Raw genomic sequence first — 19,205 nt, forward strand, 5'->3', positions numbered from 1 at the left:
TGAAAGGGAATTTGTGCATGAACAGACGTATACCCTAATGGAACAACTCATCCAGAATTAGCACAAGGACAGAGTTTGATCAGCTGGTAAACACAGGCTTCTTGTTTAGGCTTTTTTTTTTTTCTCCTTACTGCGCATCTAAGCATGGCCATACACAGCCGGGTGCAAAAATTATCTTCCAGTTCCCTGTAGGATATAAAAAGCCTGTGTGTGATCTGGTAGCACTGTATGGTAGAGTTGACAGATTGAGTTTTTTAAGTGACTACATATAATTATTGTTTACTGACACTACCCTATTTACTCTAACTTGGCCTAAAATATCTATACATCCATATCTTACGCTGAGATGTAACAAGAGATTAAGACGAGATTGGGATACTAGTCATGAAGAAGTGCTATGGAAGGAGGTAGAGATGTAGCGCTTTTTTTTTTTCAAGTGAACTATAAAAGGGCGATAATCTGGGCCAAGTTAGTTTAAGCGGATTTTTGCTAACACCTTCTCCGTACCGATTTATTTCAACTTTTACACCTAATAGTTTGCTTTATCTGTATTACTCTCTCTCTCTCTCTCTCTCTCTCTCTCTCTCTCTCTCTCTCTCTCTCTCTCTCTCTCTCGGGTCCCTCTGGCTCACCTCAGGACCTCCTTCTACCCCGCTATTTATAAACAAACAAGGGTCGAGGTTGAGAGACAAGGGGGCACCTCTCCCTCCCGACCCTACTTAAGGACTCTCTCTCTCTCTCTCTCTCACACACACACACACACACACACACACCTCCCTACAGCCACTTATACCACTCCGTCAACCCTCAACATCTCGGTTCCTGGTGCTATTTTGAACGTGTCGAAATATTTTGAGTTCCAACATTGCTTCGTTCGTTTTCAATTTAAAGAATCAGAAGAAACAGTCAATTGCATTAGCTATATTAGTACTGTCAATATATTTTTCTCCCATTTTGTTTCATTCGATTTCAGTTTAAAGAAGCAGAATATCTAAGTAAATCATTTGCTCTTTCCTAATTTTGAAATATTAAATCCATTTCATTACGTTCAGTTTTAGTCCTAAGAATCAGAAAATCCTGGCATATATTTGTCTATCGTGTCTATCTATCTATCTATCTGTCTATCTATCTACCTATCTATGGCCAGACGGCTTTTACGAGTATAACATAAGAGGTGGCCACAATATAATTTCCTTCACCAACAGGCTGCCCTCTCTCCAACTCACACCTTCCTCGCATATCACTCTCCATGGAATCCTTCCATCTCATCCTCGGTCTCCCTCTCCCCCTCCTCTCCACCTCACTCACATGCACTCTCCTAGTCAGTCTCTCATTCTCCATTCTCTCCACGTAGCCAAACAATCTCAAGGTACTACTAATGCTTTCTAGCACATCCACAGCAGTACCACAACGATCCTTCATTCCTTATCTCTGTCTATCTATTTGTCTATCTCTCTATCTATCTATCCATCTATCTATCTATTGCCAGACGTCTTAAATTTTTTTTTTTGTATATTTCCATTACAGGAACAAAGAATCGCGATCATTTTATTTTTATCACGTCCACATTCCTTCTTCTTTTTTTTTCAATTAAATTCACAAAAATATAATGGTATTTTTTTCAGTGTCCAAACAGTTATACTTCACTTCTTTTTTTTCTCTCATTGAACTCTGAGAAAAAAAAAACGCAAGATTTATTAAAACGTATGGTAATTTCTACTTTCCACGCACAGCTATAATAAGTTGGTAGAGAGAGAGAGAGAGAGAGAGAGAGAGAGCGAGTGATGAATTTTTAGGATGACAACAAAATCATTCTCTTCTCTTCCAGTCAAATCAAGCTTTCAACATAAAAAACAGCACACACACACACACACACACACACACACACACACACACACACACACACACACACACTTACAGTACAATCTTTTCCTTGTGATTTATGGTGCAAATACAAACCATCACGACCACTCCCTGCACCACAACCTCAAAAATGGCCTGACAGTCCTTGCGTGGGGAACTGAGCCAGCCTTTACCACCACAGATAAAACTCGAGACTCAATTCTTCATCCTTGGGCGTCGTTCTTATACTCCTTTCACCTTAACCTGGCCCGATTTTCATCCTCTTGCAGGTTATTTCACGTAGCTCCGTGGCAGAAAAAATACGGCTCAACAGCACTTCTTCGTGACTAGCTAGTGTTTACGAGGACAGATCAAACTTGGGGCTGTACATTATATGCTTCAACACCAAGGACGTAATTCTATACTCTTTTCATCTTAACTTGGCCCAGATTTTTCCTTCTCTTCCAGTCTTTTTATGTAGCTCAGTGCCCGAAAAAAAAGAGTATGTTACGGCTCTGCATCCTTTTCACTGCGCTTCTTCGTGACTAGCATCATATTCCAGGGTTAATTTCTTGCCACAATTCAGCATTCAAGATGGAGACGACAATCATAAACCAAGTTTGAGTAAATGAAGAATAGTGGAGGAAGGAAGATGCTGTATTGAGAGGGGGAGAAGGTGGAGAGAGCAGGAGTGTTGGAGGAAAGCAGTGGAAGGTGGAGAGAGGAGGAGTATTGGAGGAAAGCAGTGGAAAGGGGAGAGAGGAGGAGTGTTGGAGGATAGCAGTGGAAGGTGGAGAGAGCAGGAGTGTTGGAGGATAGCAGTGGAAGGTGGAGAAAGGAGGAGTGTTGGAGGATAGCAGTGGAAGGTGGAGAAAGGAGGAGTGTTGGAGGATAGCAGTGGAAGGTGGAGAAAGGAGGAGTGTTGGAGGATAGCAGTGGAAGGTGGAGAAAGGAGGAGTGTTGGAGGATAGCAGTGGAAGGTGGAGAAAGGAGGAGTGTTGGAGGATAGCAGTGGAAGGTGGAGAAAGGAGGAGTGTTGGAGGATAGCAGTGGAAGGTGGAGAAAGGAGGAGTGTTGGAGGATAGCACTGGAAGGTGGAGAAAGGAGGAGTGTTGGAGGATAGCAGTGGAAGGTAGAGAGAGGAGGGGGAGTGTGGGAGGAAAGCAGCGAGGTTAAAGCTACATCGAGTTACACAGATACACAGACCACACAGACCATACGGCAGACGATTTTACTCAGCATACACCAATTCCTTCCACCAAAAATCTCCCTGACAACCCTTGCATTAAATTCAGGGTGAGATAAACCTAGGACTCTAAACCCTTCACCCTATGAGCATTATTTCTATTTTACTCCCTTACATGACAGACGATTTTACTCAACTGACGCCATCTCCCTCCAACAAAATCTCCCTGACAATCCTCGCGTGCAGAGCTGGACCAAAATTTAGGGTGACAGATGATACTTGGGTCTCTTTACGCTGACGTGTGGCTGCGTTCACCTTGTTTACTGCCATCCATCTCACTCAAGCATGTCTCCTTCGTGGGTACGCACATGCAGGATTCTCTGTCTCCGTCTCTGTCTGTCTGTCTCTCTCTCTTCCCTGTCCCTCCTCACTCATACCTCATCTATCTACTCCTCTTCCTCTGTCATACTCCTGTTTCTACCTTGCTCTCCTACCCATCAATTATCCATACCTAAAGAGGGTATAAGTCGGGTCAAAACAGTTATCTTCGTAATAGTTCAGCACGTGGTATGATTCTTCTACTTAAATATTTTTCCTTTTTCTCTCTACCTCTTCAACATTCCCTGCACCTGTACCTACCATCGTCTTCTTATACCTGTCCGTGTGGTGTGATGTGGTGTGGTGAGGCGTGGTGTGGTGTGGTGTGGTGTGGTGTGGTGTGGTGTAGATCAGACACACTAAAGATGCACGACACTTAAACTCTCACCCACAGTCAGCAAATTACCACTCTCATTACTAACATATGTGTCGCGTGCTGAGACTGCTCCCACATACACTCAATCAATCAATCAATCAATCAATCAGTCAATTAATCAGTCTGTCTATCGGCCTATCTATCTATCTGTCTATTTGTCTATCTGTCTCTCAATTAGTCAATGTACTTTTCAATCACAATCAATCAAGTAGTTTATTTACTGGAGTTACCGGAGTGTTGATGGCCAATGTGCAACCTCTCCTTTTACTAACTGTGTGTGTGTGTGTGTGTGAGAGAGAGAGAGAGAGAGAGAGAGAGAGAGAGAGAGAGAGAGAGAGAGAGACAGAGAGACAGACAGACAGACATACAGAGAGAAAAGGGGGAGGGGGTCAGCTGAGTATGGAGAGTGGGGACAGAGGCAGACTGTGTTTACGGGAATTGGTCATGGCACCCACGCCCTTTTCTCTCTCTCTCTCTCTCTCTCTCTCTCAAGCTACCTTTCCTTTCCATTGTTCCCTTCAATAAGAGCGATAAGGCACTCAAGCACACGCGCACTGCTTCAAGACTATTCATTTAATCAACACACAATTATTATTTCTCTCTCTCTCTCTCTCTCTCTCTCTCTCTCTCTCTCTCTCTCTCTCTCTCTCTCTCACCAAGTCCCTTCATCTCAATTATCTTTTATACCTTCAATTCTCTTCTTACCCTAACGACTCAATTCTGCAGCAAAGACAATTTTCAAAAGGGTCGGCTTAGATATACTTTGTTAACTTCTATACAATGCCGTTCATACTCTAGCTTAGATTTTTTTCCTTCTACAGATTATTTCGCGTAGCTCAGTGGCAGAAAAGACAAAACTACAGCTCTACATCCTTTCCACAGCACTTTTTCATGACTATATCTTTTTTGGAATACAGCAGAGCAGAGCAAACTAAAACGAAGTAGAGAATACGAGAGGAGAGGAGAGGAGAGAAGAGGAGAGGAGAGGAGAGGAGAGGAGAGAAGAGGAGAGAAGAGCAGGGCAGAGCAGAGCAGAGCGGTGATGAGCAGAGTAGAGGGGAAGCGAAATTTTAGGTTGCGGGGTAAGGGTTATCCCGTAGTTCCCATGGGCATACCAGGAGGGGAGAGGGGGAGGAAACGAGGGGAAAGTGGGAGAAGGGAGGAGGGAGGGGAGAGGAGCCACTGGGAATAGAGGGAGGGAAAGTGTAAGATGGAGGGAAGAAAGGGGAGGGAGGAGGAAAAGGGGAATGGAAGAATAAAATGGAAAGAGATAAACAGAGAAGAGGGAGATAAGATTAGCAGAGAAGGGGGGAGATAGGAAAGGAAAGGAAGGAGGTGAAAAAGGGGGAGGGACGGAAGGGAAAAAAGTGTAGGAGGGAGAGGAAGGGAGGAGGGAGAGGAAGGGAGGAGGGAAAGGAAGGGGAGGGGGGAGGGGGGAGAGGGGAGACAGAAAGGAAAGGAAGCGACGCGACAGATGAAACAGTGAAAAAAATAAAAGGAAACAATAAACTGTGTGTGTGTGTGTGTGTGTGTGTGTGTGTGTGTGTGTGTGTGTGTGAGAGAGAGAGAGAGAGAGAGAGAGAGAGAGAGAGAAGTGGTGACCGCGAGAGGGTTAAGTGGGACCTGTCACAGAAGAAGGAAACCCGCCTCTTTCTTTCATTCTCTCTCTCTCTCTCTCTCTCAAACCCCTATAACAGCACAGAAACAATTACAGACAACAATGGAAGACACAACGATGCAAAATAAACTGAGAGAGAAAATAGGCCAAAACTAAATGAAAACAGACAAGAAAAATAAATAATAAACACTGATAAGAAGTGCGCGAATCAATAAAAAAAATAATTAATGAACAGAACACAGTAAATAAAATGGTGACGTCTGATAAAAAACAGAAGAGAATACAGGCAACAGGACGAAACTACCTCCTTCTCCTCTCCAGACGTGTTTTTTTTTTATTATTATTATTCTTGCAGCTACATGGCGATTTTTCTCAGCTCTGGAGGGATTTTTCGAACTGGGGAGATTTTATGTAGCGTTCATTAATCCTTTGCTGCAACTGGTATCCCCTAAATTAAAGAAAATCGTCTGGAGGTAGCGAGACTAAAATATAAAATGCGTCGACGGATTAGCGGTAGTAGTTGTAGTAGTAGAAGTAGTGTTACTGTTGACGTTGTAGCCCCAGGTTCATCTAAAATGTCAACCCAGTGTACTGCAGGCTTAAACTGTCCTCCCTCAGTCCACCATCTTCCTCTGGGCCTCACCAGAATATGAAGGTTAAATATACTGAAAAATGTGATGAAATGTAGATACTAAAGATACGTATATGGTGACGAAGGGAAAAGTGCAGAAATTAACGTTCAGTAGACAGGATATCCTCTGCGTATACGCCTTTTCCCTGCGCCCCCCCTCACCACCACCCCTCATCACACACTCACCACATCACACCACATTATATCATACCACACTACACCACACATCACCACAGTATACACCACACTGAAATACTCTTACTAGATCACACCACACCATACCCTCACCATCCACCCTTTACACTCCCACCACCACCACCACCACCACTACCATCATCATCATCATCATCCTGACCCCCTATCCCTCTAATATAAGGGGTGGGGAGGGATCCAGAAACAGACACGGGAAAGTTCAAAATATTATGGAGAACTATCAACTGCGTGCGTCCCCTCCAAAAAAAAAAAATAATAATAATAATAAAAACAAAAAAATAATGGATTACACATTAATTTATCACACTAATCTTAGAATTTCTTGGGTCCACCGTACCATTCCCTTCACAATATTCCGTTGGTTGAAACAGTTCCCCTCTCCCCTCATCCCAGCACAGCATTTCACTTCCCGGTCACCCCCGCCTCACATCACCAACCCCATTTATATTCACAGTACCGCACCACTACGCTACCTCGGTCACATCACACCACGCCACACCACCTCATCTCTAAGTCACACCACACCACACCATCGCCTTAGATGTACTTTTGGGGTTTCCATCCTTTGATTCCTTCTTCTTTGCATTAAACACACACACACACACACACACACACACACACACACACACACACACACACAGGACACCATACCACAGTTCCTCACACCACTCTTCCACGTCCCCTACCCAACCATCAAACTGAGAAGCCTTCCCACCCCCCACACAGCGCCTCATCAGCTTATCAATATCACGACAAAACATTCACTGTAAACCTCATCTGACCCTCACCCACGTCGAACCAAACACAACTACGCCCTAACTAGCCCCTCATCCGCACTCCTTACTATCTGACCACACCCCTAACCCCCTAATCGACCACGCCCCTAACCTCTCACCCTACCACGCCTCTCACCTTCCACTCTACCACGCCCCTAATCTTTCACTGTGCCCTAACCTATTTCCTGTCACGTCTCGAACCTGTCCTTTGATAACTCCTCTAACCTCTCATGTCAGCCACGCCCCATCTAACCATACGACTGACAACGTTCCTAACCCACTCGACCTAACTCCTAACTAACCCCTTCACACGCCCGTAATCAAGGTAACCACGCTCCTAACCCGAATAACGAACATGCCCCTAACCTGACAAATAACTACACCCTCAACTTTTAACTCTCCCACGTCCCTAACCAACACTTCAACCACACCTACCACCACTCTAACTTCTCATCCACGTCCCTGAGTCTCTAACCACGTCCCTAACCAGAATAAACTACACGCTTAACAGTACACGTCCCTAACCAACGCTCCGACCACACCTACCACCACCACTCTAACTCCTCACCCACGTCCCTGAGTTCCTGACCGTGTTCCTAACCAACGCTCCAACCACACCTACCACCACCACTCTAACTCCTCACCCACGTCCCAATCCCTAACCACATCCCTGACCAGTGCTGTCCTCCGCCCACCACGCCCCGCTATCTGCCTTGTCCCGTGCCAACCCCACCCACTCCGCAATACCAGGGTGGAACGCGGAACTCTAGCTTATTATACGGGGGGACACATTTTGCTTTCTTCTTCCCTCGTCTTCGTCCTCATCTCCTGTCACCCTCTTAACCCCTTCAGCCCCACGACGTCCTCTATATTCTTGCTATCTCCAGACGATTTCATTCAGTTTACTTAGAGATTTTGGGAATTTGTGGGATACGATTTTGTCTTCATTAACCCCTCCATTACCAAAAGTCCATCTTACGTAGCAAGTTAAGTTTCTCAATGTGCTAGCCTCTCTCTCCCTCTCTCTCTCTAAACTGGTACGCGTCCTTCCAACAAGCTACCCCACGCCCCCCTCCCCATATTCCCTCCATTCCTCCTCCCCCATTTCCCATTTTTTACCTCCCCATCTCTATTTTTTCTCCCTCCCACCAACCAGTCCCGGCCAATCCATCTTAACCCTTCAGCCCCCACAAAGACGTATTTATAAAGGATCTTACACCGCTTAACCATATACAAATCTCCTCAGCATCTAATCACAAACAGGAATAATATAACTGAGTCGCATTTTTCCACTTTAATATTTGCTCTAGAATGGTTCCGGCCACTGATTCTCTCTCTCTCTCTCTCTCTCTCTCTCTCTCTCTCTCTCTCTCTCTCTCTCTCTCTCTCTCTCTAAGTATTAAATATCCCGACCTTTTTCCAAAGTAAGGAGTGTCTGATATGCAAATAGGAGTGAAGTTAATTATACCTGATGCCCGAGCCTTAAGTGAGAGAAAAGAGACACACCTGACCTTGCCTGCTACCATACAAACTGGCTTGGTGGGGAAAAAATAGGAGAAAAAAGGATGCGTTAAGTGGGTGAGAGAGAGAGAGAGAGAGAGAGAGAGAGAGAGAGGGGGGGGGGTAGTTCATTACTCTGTCTGTTTCTCTCTCTCTCTCTCTCTCTCTCTCTCTCTCTCTCTCTCTCTCCACCTGGAAAGACGAGGGGTAAACTAACAACAGGTAAACAAACAGCCTAAACCAGCCACTTAACAAACCAGTTCAAGCGTCACATTACCTGCTTAGGAGGGAGATAAAAGGGTGAGGATAGGGTGAGGATGGGGAAGGGAGGGGGTGAGGATAGGGTGAGGATTGGGAAGGGAAGAGGTGAGGATGGGGTGAGGATAGGATGGGGATGGGGAAAGTAGGGGGCGAGAAAGTGCGGAGAGGGGTGGATGAGGGATGCTAGGGGGTGAGGATAGGGTGAAGATAAGGGATGCTAGGGGTGAGGACAGAGTGAGGATGAAGAGAGGATACAGTGAGGATGGGGGATGCTAAGGGTGAGGATAGGGTGAGTATGAGGTGAGGATACAGGGACGATGGGGACGTCGTAAGGATGGGCAGAGGATAGGGTGACGACGGGGAGTGAGACGTAAAATATGCGAGGAGTGGGTTTGGAACGAGGGGAGAGTGGGGGGAGAAAGAACAGAGAGGGAGAGATTGGGGAGGGAAAGTGAGAGGTCTGAAGGAAAAAGAGGGAGGAAGATTGTGGGAAGAATGAGTGGGGAAGGGAAAGGAGTGGGGGTGGAGAGGGATGTGGTGTAGAAAGGAATGGTGGAGAGAGGAGGTGAGTGGGGAAGAGAGAAGGATAGGGAGAGATGTGTAAAGAGTGGGGTTATGGCAGGGAGGGAGGAATGGATGGGTTGGGAGAGGACGCAAGGGTGTAAGAAAGACAGACAAACAGGCAGAGAGACAGACAGAGATAGAGAGAGATAGAGATAATTAGAGTGTGTATAATGAACTAAAACTCCCTCCTCTTTCTCTCTCTCTCTCTCTCTCTCTCTCTCTCTCTCTCTCTCTCTCTCTCTCTCTCTCTCTCTCTCTCTCTCTCAATCCTCTTTTTCTTTCTGCAATCTCCCCCTTAATTAACAACAGCTAACCCTTGGGGAGGAAAGGGAGACTGCAAAAGAATGGGACTGGATGAGAGAGAGAGAGAGAGAGAGAGAGAGAGAGAGAGAGAGATGTGAGGGGGATGGGGGGGAAGGATTACAGCAGCAGATGTGTAGTGAACGATACCAAATGAACTCATCCCATAACACTTCGTCCGCTGCCACAAATATACTAACGCGTAGATAACAAGAAATATTATACTCTTTTCACTTAACTTGGCCCAGATTTTCGTCCTCTCGCAGCCCATTTCACGTAGCTCAGTGGCAGAATAAGACAACAGTGTGGTTCTACAGCCTTTCCATGGCACTTCTTCATGACTAGCACCATATTCTAGCGCTAATCTCTTGCTAAAACTCAGCATTAAAGAGTGATGGCAATTTTAGGCCAAGTTAGAGTAAACTGGGTACAGCCGCTCGTCAACAAATCTAAATAAATAAATAAACTAAATAAAAAATAAAAAACGACATTGAGTTGAACGCGCTTATAAAGACTATGGCGAACCAGGAAAATGTGAGGCTGTTGATTAGGTGACCAGATGGATGGAGGGAGGAAAGAGGGGTGGGTGGTGGGAGAAGGAGGGAAGAGAAGAAGGGTGGAGGGGAGAAGGGAGAGGAAAGATGCGAAAGGAAGGGAGAAGGACGGGAGAGGAGAAAGGGGGAGGAGAGGAGAGATGGAAAGGAAAGGAGGTGGCCGTGGGAGGGAAAGGAGAGGAGAGGAGGTGGGAGAGGAAGGAGAGGAAAGAAGATGGGGGGGAGAAGAGAGTGAAGAAGGAAAATCATTCAGTGCCTCAAAACTCGCCATGAATGTGTATCTTGTTGCAGATCACTGAGGAAATTTACATAACTTCGGTACGAGGACGTCTCTCTCTCTCTCTCTCTCTCTCTCTCTCTCTCTCTCATTCTTGCTACCTCAAATGCTAACAGGGAGACCTACAGTAAGAAGACACAGGGTGAGGTCGTACACATAAACATCAGACTTCAGGGCAAAGGCAGTAACTAAAAATGCTGCATAAGACCAAACACCCTAGACAGCGCTTATCAGGCGACCAAAGCTTATCTATGACCATAACTACGGCCTTTGCAGATGAGAAAAAAATTACATAACACTATCTTTCCCCTCGAGTCCAGATAAAATGACAGAAAAATCTAATTCATTCTTCAAAATCTTATTCATACGTGTTCGATTTGGGGGATTTCAGAACCGAATTTTACAACGGGGATTCGAATTTCGTGAAGGCGTCGTCCGCGCCAGGAACTTCCCCGCGGCTCACGTTGCCTCGTTAACACCGCGGCCGCAAGAGGTCGGGGGGGCGGCGGCGGCACTGATATTGATTCACGTACAGGTTTTCATCTGGAGATGTTTACTCGCTAGGGCTCGATGTTTCCGTGAAACTTGGATTTCTTTTTGTAGGAAGAACTATAGAGACACAGGAGGAGTCTGTATTATCATTTCTTTGTTCCTCCAGCACCCTGTTCCTTTCTTCCATTAGAAAACCGATATAATCTACTACACTCTCCCTCACTGTACTAATATCTACACATCGCAGGAGGAACGGCCGGCGTGAGAAGGTCCTGCTCTCTAACTTTCTTGTCTGCACTACAAAAACATATCCGAGCTACGAAAGGAAATTGATTGTAAGTCTGTTAGTCTATCTCGTCCCTGGGCTGTAATTTTCTCAAGTACCGGGCGAGGGGAGACGGGGGATGAAGAGTCCTCAGATATAAGCACGAACAGAGAGAAGCACAAAGACAGACTAAGAACGGAGACTGAGTGAAGACAGACTGGCCTACTTTTGAGGGAGATCTAACACTATTTTAGCCTATGAAAACACGGACAGACAGAATCGAGAGAATGGGGAACAAAAAATAACCTACTTTCAATGCGTTCCGTTCCGCACTTCTCATAACTTCACAGAAACACTACCGACCTATCTATCAATCTACTGTACCTGTCTATTTGTCCACTGTACCTATCTACCTATCTATTATACATTCATCTATCCGAAACAGAGGACGCTCATTCAAAATATAACCTGTGCATTCGAGGACATCAACTTTACACACCTGTATGGCAAAGTAAATAAACGAACAATTGAAATGTATAGGAAATTCAAAATATAATCTGTACATAATTAAAAGAAGACATCAGCCAACCCAGGGCAGACCTTTCCATTCGGCCCCGCCCCACCCCGCCACAACAGTGACACATTCATCAAGGACCGAGATGATGAAGATACCGAGGTATTTGTTTACGTTTCGCCGGCATGAGTAAGTCCACGGCATGTGGCCCAGTCTGCAGCCATGTTCATGTCGACTTAGGGATATTTATGACGCCTCCTCGTTACCCATTATTTCTACGTTTGGCACGTTAACTCTCTCATGGTCAGGGCAACTCTAATATTCTGTTCCAGCTAACACCAGACGATTCCTGTTAAAATGCGTCGCTTCCCCCCCAACCTTTTCTGGTCCGGGAAGAAAGAACCAAAGGCCAAAAGTCTGCAAATCAAACAAACAAAAAAATCAAGATCCAATTTTTTTGAGGCGTCTGGACACACTGCTTTTATAAGTCTGAGGGGCACAGTCAGAAGGAAGTACAGACTGAGGAAGATTGTTTAAAAGTTAACCTGTTGCGTAACTGAAGGACAAATTTTGGGTTATGTCTTATAATTCAGAGATGGACTGTCAGACACGAGGCCTTGGCCAGACGGGTGCCACGCGCTCGCCGTAATGTAGGAAGGAAGGAGCTTGAATTAAACACACACACACACACACACACACATATATTTATATATATACATATATATATATATATATATATATATATATATATATATATATACACCGCATGAAAGTTTGTTATATTTGCTGAACGTGTTAATATGCACTCAATTATCAAAGATGACATACAGCACGGAAATACACTGCTATTTCCTGGTACGTTATACACTGGCCATATGTGTGTGTATGGGTATGGTGTGGACGAGCATTCCCAGAGATGTCGGGTACCAGGACAAAAGCTTTCCCAGACCTCCCTGCATGCCCCCCCTCCCTCCCTCTCTCTCTCTTACACACACACACACACACACACACACACACACACACACACACACACACACACCTTATCCATCCATTCATCCATCATCCAATCCTACATTGCCCCATGAGGAGCGTAGGAGCCCGGAGCTAAGCAGCTGGTCCCGACATTTAAGATGAGTGACCAGCCTCACTCATCCCTGAGTGGCATTACATGAGCAATCAACCCCAACCATCCCTTGGATATAAACCTTCACCAGCTCATGCTTTCCTTGTTTCAACAACCTCCTTACATCACTCTTCTTCACCACGCATCTCCATTTTCTGTCTTTCTCTCTTATTACATATCTACGACCAGAAGATAGATCAAGAAACCATCTCTTTCTTTCTTTCTCTCTCTCTCTCTCTCTCTCTCTCTCTCTCTCTCTCTCTCTCTCTCTCTCACACACACACACACACACACACAGGCTTGAGTAACAAACCACTTCTCCTCGGGCTGTGGCGTCCTCCTCCATCTTCGAAAGTATAGGCTATCCAAGGTTACGTAATATTTCCAACACTTCTTTCCACTTCGAATCAGGATGCTTTAAAAATCGAGGAGGCTTAAAAAAAGAAAAAAGAAATAAAAAGGAGCACCACACTCCCTAAAAATCAGAAAAAACGTGAATTTTCATATCACAGGCTGGGTATCACACAAAGCACAAGGCAGCATTAAAACCAGTGTTCTCTATATGCAGTCGATATGTTTCAAAATATCACGTTTTCCATACAACCGATACAATAAATTATGGGAAACAGGCAAATCAATAGGCACCAAAGGACCTTCAACAGACTATTTTTCTGTGATCTGTTGCAAAAAGTAAAGGCAGAAGTAATGTAAAATAAAAACTGCGACTTGTACCAACGACCTATCAACACAGGCCAAAACACACCTTGGTCTAGTGCCTTGGTTTGACACCCACACTCACACACACACCACGCCTCTCACTTCCCCTCTGTTGTGAATTTCGCGCACTTGTTCCCTCTGGCGGTCCTCCCCTGCGCAGCTGGGGATGCGCAGACGCGACCCTGAGTCACGGCGCGAGTAAGCCTGATATTGCATTCATGAACTATCTCAACCAGACTCAAGAAAAAGCATCTCCTCAGGGCATGGAGTCCCGGAAATAATTTAGTCCTGCCGTGTTGCTAATGATATAATTCACTCTAATTTGATCGGTTGTGTTGGGTAGCTGTGTGAGTCAAGCTAAAAGCATAATCAAACACCAAACTTATAATCATGAAATTTTATGAATACATCTGCAGCTGGTCACTTCAGGTCTCTAGCTGATTAATTTTCAGAGAGAAACTTATCGGTACGTTTCTAGTTCCATCTCACACACCATCTGGTATTTCATGTATGCATACATAATAATACATCTGAAGTGGAATACGCCAATTTGAGGCTGAGTAGTTGCCATGGTGATGTGTGGATCAATGGCCACAACACTCAACACGGTGAAACAGAAAACGGACTGAGCCAGCATCCAAAGAGCACGCAGTTTAAAGGTATACTATTTTACATCCACATGCAATATCTTGTGGAGATCCATGCCGATGGACTTTGTCTTCAGCTACAGAAACTGCCACTGTTGCCTCCTTCCTGCCTCCAGAGTGGTATACAGTAGACCAGCTTGTTGTAGTGTGGCCACTTACTGTACTGCATATATCTGTGGTCAACAATCTACCTATGAAGGTATGGGAGGTGTGTGCTATATCTGCTGCAAGAAGGGGTCAAGGCAATGCTTGAAGAGGCATCTACCATACAGGGTGACATGCTCTTCAGATGCGCGGGAAAGCTTGAAGGCCTTTAGTGCTGACCTATTGAAGGGACTTGCCCGCAGTGTCATAGTGCTCCTGATGGTGGCGTTAGTTCCTTCACTGCAGCATGATCTTCCCCTTGTCCTCTGTGTTGGTTCCCTCAGCAGCTTGCCCTCGTCCTTGTGTTCGTTCCTTCGTTACAGTGAACTTCCCCATGTCCTTCCTTGGCTCAGCTTGGTACCTGTGTTAGATACGTGGCCTTCCAGGATTTTCCAGACATAAATAATCAGGTTCCCCTCTCAATGTCCCTAAAGCAAGTAGTATGAGGTGCTTTAAGCGAGCTCAGTAAATCTATCCCTCTCACAGACTCTAATTTGTTTGTGGTGTTTCTTTGGATAACACCTATACCTGTTTTAACTTAACTTGGCCCAGGTTTTCGTCCTTTTGCAGTTTGTTTCACGATGTTCGAGGGTAGGGAATAAGATAATGCTACGGCTCTACATCCTTCCCATAACACTTCTTCGTGACTAGATCATATTCCCGTGCTAATTTGATGTCATAATTCAGCATTCATGATGAAGAATTGGCGATTTCAGACCAAGAAAGAGTAAAATGGTTAGAGCTCCTAAATTTCTCTGGTACTCTCAGGACTTCACTTTGGCAACACTATTACACACACACACACACACACACACACGCAAACCACCCAAACACCATCATCATAAACCCAAAACACAACATACTCGCTTCAAATGTAATTAAAATCGTGAGGCTTTGGCTGTCCCCAGTCTAGTTACTCTTGCCGCAGAGAAAGAGAGAAAAAGAGAGAGAGAGAGAGAGAGAGAGAGAGTACTTGTGCTATAATTGAATGCCTGTATTATACTGTAGATATTGTCAGAGGAACTTTCACCGCACACCTTGGGATGAGAGAGAGAGAGAGAGAGAGAGAGAGAGAGAAAGAGAGAGGACACTGACCCTATCATTATCGGGACAACTCTAGTAGTCCATTCCAGCTGACGGCATACGATTATATTTATTTATTTATTTATTTTAATTATGAGGGAGTATTGGGGCTGGAAGTGCTAATCCTGTCGCCATTTTTTTTACCACACGATCTCAAAAAAAAAAAAAAAAAAAAATCAGTTTTTTTTTCCCCTGCATCGTCTTCTTTTTTCATTTGACGGAACTGGGTCACTTTCTCAACATCAATACTAAGTTGTGGTTGCATTAATTCGTATAGCCTTACTTGTAAGGCAGGAATAAGTCTCCTTGGTTACTAGTCAAATTTAGCCTCCAGTCTGACTACACTAGACCATCAACCAAGCTAAAAAAGGCTTACGAATATTTGGTAGTAGTAATAGTAGTAGTAGCAGTAGAAGTAGTAGTGGTAGTAGTAGTTGCAGTGGTACTTATCGCAGTAGTAATAGTAGTAGTAGTAATGGCAGGATCAGTAGTATTGGTAATGGTACTGATAGTAATAGTAGTTGTAGTATGTAGTAGTAGTAGTAGTAGTAGTAGTAGTGTGCGGGACCTACAGGGTACACCACACGAGACTACAACCAAACAACTACGGATCAATTAAAGCTATCACATAATTGATCTGCCTGGACGGGTGAGGCAGGTGGTAGAGGCAGGTGGTAAAGGCAGGGGGGTGAGGCAGAGGGAGGTAGGTGAGTGAGTAAGTAAGGCAGAAAAGTGAGCAAGGTAGGTGAGCAAGTGATCAGGTGAATACGTGAGGAAGGTGAAGGAACGGAAGATAAATGTGTAAGTTATCTGAGTGAGTGAGTGAGTGAGTGAGTGAGTGAGTGAGTGAGTGAGGCAGAAAAGTGAGTAAGTGAGTGAATGAGTAAAGGAAAGAGAAATAAGTGAGTGAGAGACAGGTAAAAGAGCGAGTACAGGAGGTGAATGAAAGGAGTTAAGGGGAAAATTGAGTCAAGTGAAGTACCTGATGAAAGACAAGTAGGGAGGTGAGGGATGAAGTGCAGGGGTGAAGTGGTCTCTCTCTCTCTCTCTCTCTCTCTGGTTAAGGAGGGGTGGGGACTAAATAGACGAGAGAGAGAGAGAGAGAGAGAGAGAGGTCAACCACCCACTCAGAGGTCACGGCTCCTATGACCTCTCAATAACCCTCTCAAGCCGCCTTCTCACACACGCAGTGAAAGGGTTGCAGGTGGCGTCCGTGTGTGCGTATTCTCAAGACCTTATGTGCGTATACTCAAGTCATGTGCGTATACTTCAGTCCAGTCATGTACGTATTTCTCCAATCCCATCAAGTGCGTGTACTGCAACCTCGTCATGTGCGTAAAATCCAGAGTTTTTATGTACGTATACTTGTCCAATGTGCATATACCTCAGTCTCATGTGCGTATATTCCAGTCTCATATGCACATACTCCAGTCTCATGTGCGTAAACTCCGGTCTCGTGTGCGTATACTCCAGTCCCGCCATTCGTGTACTAGTCTCATGTGCACAAATACCATTCTCATGTGCACATACACTATCCCACTCCCATCATGTGCGTAAAGTCCAATTCCATGTACATATTCTACGAAGGTCATGTGCGTACACTCGTCTCCTCATGTGCGTATACTCCACTGCACGTGTCTGGGCCTGTGTGTATGGGTACGTGAGAACTGGAACATGTACGTGTGAGATGAAGATGAACGTTTATGTATGTGTAGATGCAGCTGTGTATGTGTAAGTTGGTAGATCATAGTAAGCATCTCTCTCTCTCTCTCTCTCTCTCTCTCTCTCTCTCTCTCTCTCTCTCTCTCTCTCTCTCGTGTGTGTGTGTGTGTGTGTGTGTGTGTGTGTGTGTGTGTGTGTGTGTGTGTGTGTGTGTGTGACCTTGCTAACCTCTCACCCACTCATATATTACATAATTAAAATCTTTCTCTCTCTCTCTCTCTCTCTCTCTCTCTCTCTCTCTCTCTCTCTCTCTCTCTCTCTCACACACACACACACACACACACACACACACACACACACACACACACACACACTTTAATTACACAGTTATCAGTCACATAATTTTAGTTTCGGATTAAAATGCAGCTTTTGGAGAGAGAGAGAGAGAGAGAGAGAGAGAATGCATGAAGAAGTGCCCACTGAGTGTAGAAAAGGAATGGAAGAGGAGAGTGTGTAAAGAAGTGTGAGAAAATGACACTGCAAGAATGAGTGTGCGGAGCAGGAGTGAGAAAGTGGATAAAGAAGAATGCAGGGAGAGTGAATGGTAGAGTACACGACCGAACTAGAAAACACAACAGAGAGTGCATACCTCCTCTAACACCAGTAAAATCTAAGGGCTAACGCTGCAATTTTTCTCTCCTACCACACGAATACTTTTAAGGCCTCACACAATTTATTCTACGGTCTTAGTCTTCCTTGTTACACAGTCTCACAAAGCACATATCTCCGCCAACGCCATAAATTGATTATTTATTCCTGTATCGGGATTCGGAGCCGCCTCAAAATAAAATCAACTCTTCCTTCACCCACGCACCTAGCCACCAGATTTAACTGAAATCGGATAACAACTTTTTAAGATATTTTGCATATAAACAAAGAGACATGGCTGAATAAATAACCCATCCAAGTTCGTTGGCGGACCTAAAAAAACAAAGGTGAAGGACAGAGTGCAAGACAACATAGAGGAGAGTCCGACGGAGAGTGTAAAGAGAGTCAAAGGAAATGCACAGCAGAGTAAGACAGTGAAAGGAATGCGGGAAGGAGAGAGTGAGTGAGAATGTGGGTACTAAGGTGAGAAGAAGAGTGCACGCGTCAGAGTACAAGAGTGAGTGCGAGTGCAGACAGAGGGAAGAGTGAGAGTGGGAGGAATGGAAGACGGAGTGAGTGAAAGGAAATGCAGGAAACTGGAGGGTGAAAAGGAATGCAGAAAGGAAAGTGAGTGTGAATGCAGGAAAGTGACGGCGAAAGTGAAGTAAATGTAGGATTGAGAGTGAGTCAGAGTGAAGAAAGAAGTGAATGAGAGAATGCAAAAAGGAGGGAGTCAAAGGAGGATGCAAAAATGAGCTGGGGTGTGGAAGTGAGAAAGAGGATGCAAGAAATAGGGTAAATGATAAGCCTTATGTCTCCCGTCTTCTTGTGTGTCTGTGTGAAGGCAAGAAGGTCCCAAGACATTCCCCTCTGTATTATATATTAAAGTATACAGAGACAAGAGCAAAGAAAAGAAGGAAGACAAGATGAAAGAAGTGACGTGAAGAGAAGGCACGACATGAGGGAAGGAATGACTGGGAAGACGCAAGAAAGAGTACATGATAAGTACCAAGTCCTTCCCCCCCCCTTCTTTGTGTGTGTGTGTGTGTGTGTGTGTGTGTGTGTGTGTGTGTGTGTGTGTGTGTGTGTGTGTGTGTGTGTGTGAGAAGGCAACCAGAGGCTCCCCACATGGTCTCCCTCCCTATTTATGTGTTATTGTCCTCTGCACACACAGGGGTTCATCTCACGCGACAGGGAGGAAGGGAGGGAGAGGAGGGGATAAAAGATATGAGAAAGAAAAGCAAAGAGAGACGCTGAAAAAAAAAAAGAAAAAAAAGAGGCGAGGAGAGGAGAGGAGAAAGGAAGGAAGGGAAGGGAAGGGAAGAGAGAGATAAGAATGGAAGTGCGGGCAAAGGAGAGAAGATAAATCATGAACGGATAAGTTGGGAGTAGACAGAATAGAGAAAAGGAAAGAACTGGAGAGGAGAGGAGAGG

At 44.9% G+C, this 19,205-nt stretch overlaps 1 protein-coding gene across 2 annotated transcripts in view; it reads right to left on the reverse strand.

The window, feature by feature from the left end:
- LOC145397735 (breast cancer anti-estrogen resistance protein 3 homolog) overlaps positions 1–19,205 on the reverse strand; it is a 92,941-nt gene that overhangs the window by 49,173 nt on the left and 24,563 nt on the right. The window contains exon 1 of one of the 2 annotated variants that reach the window (XM_080270752.1): positions 13,634–13,695. The exons of the other annotated variant lie outside the window; for it this stretch is intronic. The gene's annotated coding sequence lies outside the window, so the exon portion shown is untranslated. Of the gene's footprint in view, positions 1–13,633; positions 13,696–19,205 lie in introns of those variants that run through there. 2 annotated transcript variants of the gene reach the window in all.

The sequence above is a fragment of the Coenobita brevimanus genome, chromosome 43 (assembly GCF_032717465.1).
Source record: "Coenobita brevimanus isolate Jiangsu-jjx chromosome 43, ASM3271746v2, whole genome shotgun sequence".
Taxonomy (NCBI): domain Eukaryota; kingdom Metazoa; phylum Arthropoda; class Malacostraca; order Decapoda; family Coenobitidae; genus Coenobita; species Coenobita brevimanus.